We start from the raw sequence: 13104 nt of genomic DNA, 5'->3' as shown, positions 1-13104 counted from the left end.
TCAATGACATGACATAGAAACAAAACGACCAAAATATTGCGTCCCACAATGTCTTCATCTTAATTTGGAGGTTTTTGACAGCAAATATTGATACAGATGCAATTACTGTGATTAATTTATTAACATTTTAATAGACTGAGAGTCCTATTTAATAATCAGATTCAGAACAAGACCATTGCAGTACTATACAGTATTTCAGTACTATCTTGCTAAACTGACCAACCAAACAGTATCACATTTGGATTAAACTGCATTTCTGCTTCGACTTCTGACTGTAAAGCAGCTGTACTACTTTATAAGTACTTTAGCTGTGATTTAGCCAGACCTAGATCTATCTGTTAAAACTCAGAGATCTTCCACTCTGTAGGTAGGAAGTTATTTAAAGTAATGTTGACAAAAGAGATCTGTAGCACAGCTCGGATCCAGACTGCAGTGTGTTAAGCACTCTGTATATTTAAAGGGATTTCAGATTTGGCACGATGCCTTTTATTAATTGATTGATTGGACCCTTAAGGCGCGTTGTTTGTTGCATTTTCCCCCAGTCAGTTCTGAGCCGAGCGATTCAATAGCTAATCAAATATAAGGCTTGAGGCAGTAATCATGAACTCAGTTAAAACACATACACAATTACATTAATATTGGCTGTCTATTAGCCAAACTAATAACTTCTCTCTGGTGAGTAATTAAAAGTGATGAAGAAATTATTTGCATCACATATACAGTTTTAGAGAGCTTCTAAAGTAAGTTTTTTAACCATTTTAAATGCAGAACATCTAAAAACGTGGTAGAGTAGATCTTGAAATCTTTGAATCTGATCTGCAAAAAAAAATAATAATAATCAAACAAGGTCACTTTAATATTGCAATGGTTCTCTGAAACAGCAGTGAGATTAAAAGGGGTGCAAAAACACTTTTGCTTAGGCATTCCACATGTAGGGCCCAGTAATCTCATGTCCTTCATAAGTTCTCAACCATTTCTCAAACTGTGCTCAGATTCACCAAGGTCTGCAAATCAAAATGTAGAGATCTCAATAAATTCCAACAATTCTTATCAAATAAAAAAAACAAAAACAAAGAATGTCGCTTCTATCCACATTCATATCGTAGGTGTACTCTTACTGTATACCAACTAGTGACTCATCCGTGTCTTTTTATCTTTCCTAAAGAGAAATGTTAGAAGACACATATGAGTCAAAGTGAAAGTCTCTTCTGGTCATCAAGGCTGCATTTCTTTAATCAAAAATAGAGTACAAACAGTAATATTGTGACCTATAATTACAATTTCAAATAGCTGTTTTCTATTCAAACAAAGTGTAATTTACTACTGTAATGCAAAGCTGAATTTGATTAAATTAAACCATCAAAATATGGGGATTTTTTTTTTTTTTCCTTTTAAATATGAAGTAGGAACAAGGTATTTATCTGACGATATTAACCTATGGCAAAAAGATGGATAGAAGAACAAAAAGCTCACAGGAAAAAGCATACTGTACATCATACAATAAGTTACTAATATTTTGTTGGTTCTTTGTTGTTTTGCTTTTCATCATTTATTCCTTTTACAGCCGTCAAAAATTATGTTTGCATGATTTGGCATGTTTCATTGCATTATCACAATAAATATGCTCTCCAGAGCTGTGAAAGATCAACCTCTGAGCGGTTACAGTCACATGTACTTGGTATATATGTGTGTGTCGGTTGTGTAACAATACCTCTGGCTTCCTCTCTCTTTCTAGCGTCTTCCCCCACAGTCCCTTTACCATCTGAGCTACAGTCTGATGCTGCTGTCCTCAGGGTGATAGTGAACATGCGGAGGACTTTTCCTCTTTCTCTTATCCCTTTCATTGGAGTTTTCCTCCACCGGTCTGAAGAGGGAGGATAGATTACTGGACGAGTTGGACACATGGTTCAGTGACTTTTGCTTTTGCCCCTTCATCCACACACACACACACACACACACACACACATACTGTACATCTTTCAGAGTGTAGGTGGACAGGGTCAGGCCATGCAATCCGATCCATTTACCTTTCGTAAGGAAATCAAATTGGTGAGACGACGAGCAAAAGTCCACAAAGCCTTGAGAGCCAGAGAGAGATACATGCAGAGCTATATATATATATATATATATAATATTTATTTATTTGCCCACAAATAAATATATATGAGTCTCATGATTTACAAATGAGTTTTAAAATATCCACATTTTTTATTATTATTTTTGTAAGTTTTAATGTTTCATTTTAATGTACATTTAAATAGTTGTATTTTTTATTTTATTTTTTATTTTTAATTAATTGTCTTTATCATCTTATGCAAGGATCAAAATGTTTAACAAATTAAATTCATATCAGTCAGCTCACATGTTATTTTTCAATATAATTTTATTTTATATGACATTTATTATTATTATTATTATTATAAATAAAAAAAATTTAAAACACCAGCTGATTAAAAGTCACTGCTAAAATGACTCAGAAAATAATAAACTTCTTAGCAGCATTATACTTTTAAAGGTGACTTAAATGCCAAAATGCTTCTCTTTTTTTACTTCTTCTTTTATTTTTTGGTCACCATACCATCAATTAACAATGATGGATCTGGAGGATAGATGTAGCACTCCAGAACTCACAGTCCTTCAGAATGTGGCACAATGCAACAAATCCTGCTGCAACCGCTGCAGAGTTTCTCTCACTATCGGGGAATTCTAACTGTTCACTTTTGGAGAAGTGAGAGGCTTCTGGGATTACAGTTTGAATGCTTATCTAGCGCTCTTACATTCCCGTCTCAGACTCACCTTTCATAAAGTATTCAAATATTCTCTCTCTCATTCTCTCTCTCTCTCTCTCTCTCTCTCTCTCTCTCTCTCTCTCTCACACACACACACACACACACACATCACATATTGTCCAACCTGCTGAAATACCATTGCTATGTCAAACAGAAGACAAACTTAAATGCTGTTACCAGCCATATAGACGTTAGTCAAGGGTAGAGAGCATATGTGATACAAACTAAAGCAAGGCTATTAGGGAATCAATCAGTTTGTGTAATATGTCATAAAGACATACGTCAACCCACCAGATGCTGCACACTGGTGGTGGATGAGGAGATACCCCCTGACAATGTAAGCACTTTGAGTGCCTAGAAAAGCGCTTTATAAATGTAATGAATTATTATTATTATTTTTTTTTTTTTTACTTGAAATTCCATATTTAAGTAATTGTGTTACTTTTATTATTATTTTTATTATTATTTGTAATTATTTGTGAAGTTAACTAGCAACTTCTGACTAGTAACTTTTAAATCCCACATCATTTTTCTTATTATTGTAATACTATTACTAACAATAATACCACAATAACACTCTAGAAGGTCAACCACAGGCAGCTCAATAGGTTTTTTAACAGAGCTGTCGTCTCTTGCTCAGTTTCTCTTCATTATGGTAATCGTGTCTAACTTTCTCTATGGCCTTTGCCTTCCTTTCACTGTTTTGCGTGTAATACACATGCCACCTCAGCACTTGCTGCTGTACACGGCCCGCTGTTTCTCCTCACCTTCATTATCACTTGTTTAAAACTTTTACTGGGTATTGAATATTTGATGCAGATTAATATTTCACTGCAGGAGTGCCGTCAGGAGAGCGAATAAGCTGAGAGCAGAGCAGACATTTACTATTCTGCACCACGACTTCCTCCTCCTCTCAGACGTGGAATGAGCATGTCTTTGCCTCGAGGCAATAAACATCACATGCAGACCACTGAGTCATACATGGAGACAGACGGAGAGACTTAAACAAGTACGCAAAAGATGACGCTGATATTTGGCCGACACAGTATGAACGTGTGGTCCCGTACATTCACTCGTGTGTTTCTGCAGTCATTTCAGTACTCAAATAGGCTATTTAGTTTTCCTGTAAATGTTTGTGCTGGATTCTTTTTTGAATCAATAAATAAACTAATAAAGTGTTTTTTATGTTTTTCAAAGAAGTCTCTTCTGCTCACCAAGACTGCAGAAGTTTAAAAATACAGTAAAAACAGTAATATTGTAAAATCGTATTCTAATTTAAAATAACTGTTTTCAATTTGAATATACTTAAAGGGATAGTTCACTTTCAAATTAAATTTTGATATGTTTTAGCTTACCTCAAGGACATACAAGATGTAGGTTTCTTTGTTTCCTCAGTATTTCCCATTTTGATATTTTTAGGTCCAACCGTTCTTGTCTGTGACTCACATAATGGATGTCTATGGTCACCTCCGTAAAGAGCATGCAAAGAGGAGTCAAAATTAAACAATTCCCCATCATAAGTACACATTGATGACCTAATACAAGAAACGAACGGTTTGTGCAAGAAAACGAATCGTTTTTACCTCTTGTACACAACCACGTCCAACTGATCTGAGTTCGTGAGTGCTTCCTGATGTGACGTGCGTGCGCGCTCTGGCTTTAGTCACATCATTTAGCACATCACTCATTGTTTACCACACGCTACGCTTTCAATCTGCACTGTCTGAAATATAATGCGGTAATTGTGATAAATTAATGTTTATAATGCACCCTATAATCGTTGCGTTTATAATAAAAATACAACACATTACTCACTCTATTGACAGCGTGCCATTGGGTCCCTCTGGCATTGGACGTCGCCTCCAGTTTATACATGGCAAACTAAACACAACGTGCAAAACCCTGCGTCTCAACAGCGGAGAAAAATCACGATCTTCAGTCAGGCAGGCGTGTGATGTGATACTGTCAATGTCCTCGTCGTCGTCTTGTAGTTGTTCCATTCGTGACAACATATGCTCTCCACTTCTGTTGGCATCTCACAACACTTGCTACTAAAACACCACCAATTTTGAAGAGATTGCTGTCTCTCTGAGGCTTGAAGACGTGCTGCTGCAGCGGATCGCTCCTGAGTACTTGGTCTGTGTATTCTGTTTCAAATAAATATGGTTGTGAAAAAAATTCAACGTTGTCTATGGATATATTGAAATCGTCTTCCATTGCAATTTCCTGTACGTCTAAATATGTTTAGATCTTCACAGTGAAAGGTAATACTTCCGAAATCTGTGTAAACCATAGGCAGTAAGTGTAAACAATGAGTGATGTACACGCGTGAGAGATCGCTTCCGGCGCTTGCCGCGCTTGCGCAGACTAAAGCCAGAGCGCGTGCGCATGTCACATCAGGAAGCACTAGCGCACTCAAATCAGTTGGACGTGGTTGTGTACAAGAGGTAAAAACGATATAAATACTGTGCGTTTTCTTACACAATCCGCTCGTTTCGTGTCTTAGGTCATCAATGTGTACTTACAATGGGGAATTGTTTAATTTTGACTCCTCTGTGCATGCTCTTTGAGGAGGTGACCATAGACATCCATTATGTGAGTCACAGAAAAGAACGGTTGGACCTAAAAGTATCAAAATGGGAAATACTGAGGAAACAGAGAAACCTACATCTTGGATGTCCTTGAGGTAAGCTAAAACATACCAAAATTTAATTTGAAAATGAACTATCCCTTTAATTTTTAGCATCATTACTCCAGTCTTCATTGTCACATGATCCTTCAGAAATCATTCTGATATTCTAATATCTAACATTTCTCATTATTATCAATGTCGGAAATAGATGTGCCGCTTAATATTTTTGTGAAAATAAGTTTTACAAGTAAATGTTAAATTAAACTGTTAAATATATAATATTTAATACAAAATGATAATGTTAAAATGATAATGTGTAATATTAATATAAAATATTAAAATAATATTTAGTATTAATTTCTTTATGAAAAAATCTTAATGACACCAATCTTTTTTTTATTTTTATGTAAAGCTCCCAAGCACGTCTGCCTATATGCACAATTACAATGTTCTTCAATATCATTTGATGAACAAATCCCAAGATCTCGACAAAATGTGTACAAAAAACTGTTTTCTTCAAACACTAATAGTAGAACATAAATTAACTGAATTAGTTGATAAATTAGTTGACTTGAATAAATACCCTGCATTCTACAATATAGATATACTGTAACATACAATAAAAGTCCTTCTACATAGAAAGGAAGTGTGTTTGAAAAGAAAAGGAAGACAATGAGTTCATTTAAATGCTCACAGTGCAATCCCAGTGCAGTTAGTGCCTATAGTTGAAATGGATTGCAGGTGGTTAGGAAATAAAGCAACACTTTTTATGCTGAAATGCGAAGCTCACGTGGTCAAACTGTTGGAAAAGAGGCTTCATTCATTCATTCATTCATTCATTAAACCCCAGTCACTTAAAGGCTTTCAGAGGTTATTGATATAGCCATGAGAATGCGCTACCCTCACCAAGAACCCATATATCTGAATGTATTTTGAATGTACCAGCCACAAGTCAATCTGTAAACAGCATCATTCAGTGTCTGTTTAAGTGACTCTACTCTTTTGGGAGCTACTCTAGATTAATGACACATTTCCCATCCAGCACGTGAAGCACCGTGGATAAGGCTGAAAAAGAACATTGTGTCTGGCCACGAGCGAAGCTGGGCTGAAATGAGGCAGTCTGTCACCAGGCACCTCATACAAATCTCTCTCCCTGAGGTTTTGGACAATGAGAGGCAGGAGCAGGTTTCATTCTGTGCTCGGTCCCCTCTGGAATCTGATTAGACTGCTGTATATGGACTCCAGAGGCCCGGAGCGCTCATATAGACTCCTAAATGGAAGACTCTGTAATTTTTTCCTCCCTGTCACTCCACAACTGCATTTATTTTTTTTTTTTTTAATGCAGCAGCCCCTCACACATCTGAACCTGTTTATTAATATGCTGCGAGAGCCCCGTAAATAATAAATAAATGGCGTCTGTGTATATCTGTGGGGAAGTGCATCTCAAATGTAGAAACGAGCCTTTGTGAAAGCTTTAGGAAATCAATGAAAATAAAAGGGGGAAAAATATTTTCTCACTAGGGATTATAATAGTACAATTCAATAGTTGATAGCAATGCCAGTAAATTTTTTTATGATTCTCAATATCAGTTTTGCAAATTTTGATACAATAGAAGAAACTAATGCAATTTAATTTAATCCATTTAAAAATACAATCTAAAAAGTATCAATTTAAGATACAATTTTTACAAATCAGTATAAAGATGAAAAGTATTCAAGTATATGATAAAATAATAATATTTAAGTATTTTAAATGTATATAATAATAATAATAAAAACATTTAACTCAAAATACCTAAATATTGTACTTGCAAAATAAGTTTTTACAAGTAATGGTTTAAGTAAACTATTAAATATATATTTTAATATAATATAATAAATATTATTAAAACTAAAACTAATTGAATTGAATTTAACAAGTGAACAAGTAATATCATGTTCATATCCAGATAAAGTTTTCATAACTGTGAAGTTTACACATAATTGTTGTATATTTAATGTAATAAGATAAATATAATTATATATATATATATATATATATATATATATATATATATATATATATATATATATATATATATATATATATATATATATATATATATATATATAATTATTAGTGCTGTCAAGTGATTAATCATTTAATCATGATTAATCAAATCCAGAATACAAGTTTTTGTTTACATGATATAAGTGTGCTTTGTATATTTATTATGTATATATAAATATATACATGCTTATATATGAAATATATGTATTTATAATATAAATTATATTAATTTAAATATAGACATAAATATATGTAAATATTTTCCAAATGTGTGAATGTATATATGCATGCAAATTTATTTAATACAGAAGTAAGGCAAGTATCATTACATCTTAAGCTACAGTATAGTAGGCTTTTAATCTGACAAACCGAGACAGTGTGAAAACCTGTGCACATCTCATATCTTGTTTTCTTCATTACTTCATCATAACCTTTTCACAGATTAATCCTTACAAAAACATAAAACGTGTCTAGCATCAGGAGACCCAAAAAGCACAATGTGCAAAGCCTTTATCCAATACTAAAACATATTCCTTTATCTTCATCTTCAGTTCATGGAGGATGCAACATGAAAAGACATTATTGTGATTTAATTTCCCACTGGTACAGGAACACTCACACAAGCAGCTTGGCCTGTGTCCACTTCTCTCATCTTCTCTGTAATACCCTCTATTAGGTTCTCACACCATCAGTTGACCAGGATAACCAGGTCCAGAGATGGTTCTAGTGTCAACGGATAGCAGGCTTAGCCTGTGATCACTGGATACGGATGCACTTTTACATTTAATTACTGAACATTTAATCATTCAGCAGGCGCTTTTATCCAAAGCAACTTACAAACTCATCGAAATTCATTCATTGAAATCATCATTTTCTCATCTGCTTATTTAAAAGCTTTGAAAGTCATTTGAATTAATTTGGTGATTAGTAATGAAATTTACGTCAATATTCACAAATAAATAAATAAACAACATAGCACATGAGTAACATACTTTCAGCATGAGTCATTGGCATTTTATGGCATTTTAATGGTTCCTTTAAAAAGTCTAATTGTGTGATAGCATAGAGTAAATAAAATATAAGGTTAGAATGACATAAATGGCACAAATGTTTGTATGAACTATTATTTTAACCTTATAAAGCCTACTGTAGTATATTTGATACATTTCTAACCCCTGTAAATTTTCAACAGGGGAAACAATCTACTACATGCCTTCTGTCATCTGACTGATATACTTTTTAAGAAGGTAATTGTACCTTTTAGTGTAATTGTAAAAATGTCCCCCTTTAGCTCTAAAATTGTCTTTATTTTTATAAGGTAAACTTAAGAATGTAAATATATAATTTTTTTTTTTTTTTTTTTAGAAAGTCATGTTCAGTTCCTCTTCAGGAACTCAAGCTGCGTCGAGAACGAATGGGAAACCCATCCAGCATGACGTCTCTAAATAACGTGTATAATCAGTCCAATGGAAGGGCGAGACGTCATAGGCGGGTGACGTCAGAGACCAGGAAGCATAAAAGCATGAGCGGCGAAGCCGGTAATCAGCCTTGTGTCTTCAGCAAGCGCTCTGTGTGTCAGTCGCTATCTGTTTGTGAGTCTTATGTAGTGTCGTTTGTCCACTGATAAACTCCATTGTCAAAGTCGATGAGCTCGCCCGTTGCACAAGCACCAGTTACAAAAGCATATTATGCCTAATATTATAATAAGCAGCATTAATGAAGAGTGGAGCTCGCGCAGTCGGCTCTCGGGGGGCTGATTGTGCTTTTCTCGCTGTTAAGCGCTACGCTCTCGCCGGGCATGCTCCGAGGAGTGTGTCCGTGCATGCGATCTTGCTAGGGGTGTAACGATTCACTCGTTTTCTCGATGCATCGATTACAAACCCTGTCGATTCATATGCATCTATCTTGAAACATGATTTTTGAATCGTGAATCTCCGATCTTGGACAGTAATCGATTCAAAATGCTAAGAATCGAATGAATCCCGATTTCTATAGCGATTCAATGCTTTCAAAATGTATACACATTAAATTACTACACGCACGAATTAATGGAGACCTTGAAGAGTGTTCGTGAATCGTGCCTCTTATCTGTCCTTCACGCGCTCCACTGTTTACCGACTGAGACTGTCACAGGATTGCGCTCGCGCTCCGTTCGTCTCTGATGCAGCTGACGTGTGATCTATAGGACTCATGGCCAGTAATGCTAACGTGAAGTAGTTTTATTTTTCTGTAGTTTGTCAATGGTTCTCTGCATCTTACCGACGGAGTTACCGGAGCCGTCGACAGCTGTATTTATTGCATGGACGAAGCAGAAATGTAAGTGTCTAAATCATACGCACAGATCCATTGAATGATAAATGTTTTTAAACAATGCGGATGAACCGAATATACGAAGGAAACTTTTAAAATTAACCACAGCATTAACAACGACCTTGAAATAAGAGCACGAGATTTATTTGATAATATGCATGAAAGTAGCCTAGCGTTTGTTTCATTAGCAAACAGACATCTGGCGCGTTTTCTCTCAGAATCATTCGCTGATGGAGAGGAAAAGTTAAATAGAGATGAAGACGTTTTCACACTGAAAGAGAAGCGAACTCGCTCTCATAGACGTGCCAGGCTATATCTGCAGCTAAACTGAATAAAAGCAGAATGAACTGATGAAACCCACAAACAATTTATGAATGACGCAGTGCTAATTGACATTTATTACAGTACAGAAACTATAAAGTATATTTTCTACCTTATTCTGTGCAGAAAATTTTAATAATTGCTAATTAAATGTAGCCTAGTATATAAAACAATCATAAAATTGCCATTAGGAAAAAAATATCGATTACAAATGATTGATTATTCTCCAGCAGTGTATTTGATTTATTACAGCTAATTAAAAGTAATTAAAAAAGAAGATAATTCCTAGTAAAAAAAATAATAATAATTATAATTATTATTATTATTAATATTATATAGGCTACATACATAAAATGATTGTATTTGACATTTCTGTCACTTCTGAAATTATGGCTACGCCCCTGGTGTGACAAAATGTTAGCTTATACATAATACTCTTTAAGCTCTTTTTTAAAAACTTGGCTTACATACATTTTTACGTATGCCATGTCACATCATTAAACTATCATTTAACAATGGACAAAAGTTAACCTATGGTTCTCTAACCATAAATGCTACTGTAATTTGCCCCCTGACTAAGCATTTAAAGAATTTAGTAGAAGCATTTAAATAATCCCATGAATGCACTTAAAGAATGCATAATCGAATCGTTATAATCGAATCGAATCGAATTTAATTGTGAATAGAATCTAATTGAATCGTTCTAAAATTGCAAAAATCGTTCTTGAATCGAATCGAAAACCTATGAATCGTAATCGAATCGAAGCCTTGCCAAAGATTCACAGCCCTAGATCTTGCAGTTGCGGTCGCGCTGGTGCTGAGGCACGGCAGCGTCCGCGATAGCGGGAATCGCACATGATCTGGCGAACGGGTTGGAGACGGCTCGTCCTATCTCCACCCGTGTTCACTAGATCTAGAGCTCGTTCTCGAGGCTTGGAAACCAGCGCTGTGGTTTCTTCGCCCTCTGAGACAGCTCGCTGCTGCTGCATGCTCTCTCACCGGGCACGCTCCGAGGAGTGTGTCCGTGCATGCGATCTTGCAGTTGCGGTCGCGCTGTTGCTGAGGCATGGCGGCGACCGCGGGAATCGCACATGACGCGTCCCTCACCGGCTGGGGTGTGGTCATGAGTGGCCACCCTGCCCGCGGTCTTTGGAGTGGTCGCCATCTGACATGGCATATCTACTGCCTGGAGATGCTGGCCATGCTTCGTGCACTTCGTTATTTTCTCCCAGACCTAAGAGGTCACCATGTGTTGGTTAGCAACGGACGCGTCCCTCACCGGCTGGGGTGTGGTCATGAGTGGCCACCCTGCCCGCGGTCAGTGGAGTGGTCGCCATCTGACATGGCATATCAACTGCCTGGAGATGCTGGCCATGCTTCGTGCACTTCGTTATTTTCTCCCAGACCTAAGAGGTCACCATGTGTTGGTGCGCACCGACAACACAGCGGTGGTCTCTTACATCAACCACTAAGGAGGTCTCTTACATCAACCACCAAGGAGGTCTGCACTCACGCCGTTTATACAACTAGCATACCAGATCCTTGTGTGGACCCAGGACGAATTCCTCTCGCTCAGAGCAGTTCACATTCCTGGGCATCTTAATATGGGAGCACCTGTTGAGGCAGGTGGCCGAGGCCAGGGGAATGGCGGCTTCATACCGAGGTGATGAAGCAGAGTTGGAGAGGTTGGCCAGACTCGGGACGATCTGTTTGCGACTCGAGAGACATCGCACTGTCCCCTCTGGATTCCTCTGACTCATCCAGCTCCACTGGGGCTGGACGCCATGGTACAGACGTGGCCGAGGCTTCATCTGTACATTTTTCCCCCGATTGCTCTGCTCTCCGGAGTTCTGGAGAGAATGCGCCAGGACGGAGTCCGGCTACTGTTAGTAGCCCCATTCTGGCTGGGCCGGGTATGGTTCCTTTGAAAGTCTGGCGGCATGGGCATTCTCGTTCCCCATTCGTTCTCGACGCAGCTCGAGTTCCTGAAGAGGAACGTCTAAGGTTACGTATGTAACCCTGGTTCCTCAAAGGAACGAGATGCTGCGTCGCAGTGCCACGCTTCCGGCATCTCTGGCCGGCGCTTGCTTCATCCTTTAAGGCTGATTACCTGCTTCGCTGCTTATGCTTTTATGCTTCCTGGTCTCTGACGTCACCGGCCTATGATGACTCGCCCTTCCATTGGACTGATTATACACGTTATTCAGAGACGTCACACTGGACGCGTTCCCCATTCGTTCTCGACGCAGCGTCTCGTTCCTTCGAGGAACCAGGGTTACATACGTAACCTTAGACGATTTTCAGGCTTTTGAAGAACATTTATTTGTTCATTTTTCAATCATCATTGTGTATTGCATTATATGTTTTAAAACTACAGAGCTTAGATCATAAAACGTAGCCCTTATATATCATCTTATTGAAATATCATTGGTAGATAAAGAATGACAACTGATATTGATGTGAATTTTATAGTCTGTTGTACTGTTATAAAGATCTCATTGATTTACATTACAAGCTCTCAAATTTTCATCTAAGTTTTTGGCCATATAGATATTAGAATCTACACCAAATTGCATATTTTTACTCAGTTTGGGCCTCTGAAAAAAAAATTGTTGATGATGTACTTGTATAAGATTGATGTATAAATTATTATAGTTTAAAAAAAACTGTTCTATTTCAAGATATGACACTTTTCAGACTATTATTTCAAACGTCAGGTTTAAACCCTAAATCCCTGATGTTGTTGCACATTGTTGGTAAAGTGCTTTACTGACAGGAAACCCAAACAATCGCAGACAACATTAATATTTAAATCACTCTCTGGGTAGACACAAGAGAAAATATCTAGCCTGTAATCGCTCTAAATTTATCCTTTCCATCTCCTGCTTTCTTCCTCCATACCTGCTTCTCTCAGTTGCTGGCTCTTGAAGCACAGGTTCGCTTTCATTTCCCCCCACAGATGGAGTCGCACTCAGACTTGGACGTGTTCCTTTTTTGTCTCT

The 13104-nt window shown here is 37.1% G+C and overlaps 1 protein-coding gene across 2 annotated transcripts in view; it reads right to left on the bottom strand.

Annotated features, from left to right (window-relative positions):
* LOC132140049 (mucin-2-like) overlaps positions 1–13104 on the bottom strand; it is an 89312-nt gene that overhangs the window by 37311 nt on the left and 38897 nt on the right. The gene's annotated exons all lie outside the window — the stretch shown is intronic.

This window comes from Carassius carassius, chromosome 4 (genome assembly GCF_963082965.1).
Source record: "Carassius carassius chromosome 4, fCarCar2.1, whole genome shotgun sequence".
Classification (NCBI taxonomy): Eukaryota; Metazoa; Chordata; class Actinopteri; order Cypriniformes; family Cyprinidae; genus Carassius; species Carassius carassius.
This window is presented reverse-complemented; position numbering and strand designations above follow the sequence as displayed.